Raw genomic sequence first — 436 nt, 5'->3', positions numbered from 1 at the left:
TTTTAATTTTTTACTTCCATTTCACCACCTGGGTGCTAGTTTCAACTAGAGTCTGCTACCTTTAGCTGTCTCACTGAATACTTCGGCTGTTTCACCTATTGCACTTGAAATTAACACTTTGTCTGATTTTTATGGGGTTTTTATCCTACTACTTTTAATTTTTTACTTCCATTTCAACATCTGGGTGCTACTTTCAACGGCAGTCTGCTACCTTTAGCTTTTTTATGCTAACTTTAGCTTTCGCCTTGTAAAGTAGCTAAATGTAAGTTATTTCTACTATTCTTTGGCAATTTCCTGGTTTGTTAGACTTTTCCCTTCTAATATATGCTATTTATGCTTCCTAAAGTTGTACTCTGCAATATTCAGCTATTTGCTGCAATTGTAGCTAAAGTTTAGCTGATATTAGCAAAAATTACTTCAAATTACTGGATTTTGC

The 436-nt window shown here is 33.9% G+C and overlaps 1 long non-coding RNA gene across 1 annotated transcript in view; it reads right to left on the bottom strand.

Moving 5' to 3' along the window:
* Positions 1-436, bottom strand: part of LOC106528985 (uncharacterized) — a 17,492-nt gene that overhangs the window by 5,816 nt on the left and 11,240 nt on the right. The window lies entirely within an intron of this gene.

Source organism: Austrofundulus limnaeus, unplaced genomic scaffold, assembly GCF_001266775.1.
Source record: "Austrofundulus limnaeus strain Quisiro unplaced genomic scaffold, Austrofundulus_limnaeus-1.0 Scaffold416, whole genome shotgun sequence".
Taxonomy (NCBI): Eukaryota; Metazoa; Chordata; class Actinopteri; order Cyprinodontiformes; family Rivulidae; genus Austrofundulus; species Austrofundulus limnaeus.
The sequence above is the reverse complement of the archived record's forward strand: the minus strand, read 5'-3'. Positions and strand labels throughout refer to the sequence as shown.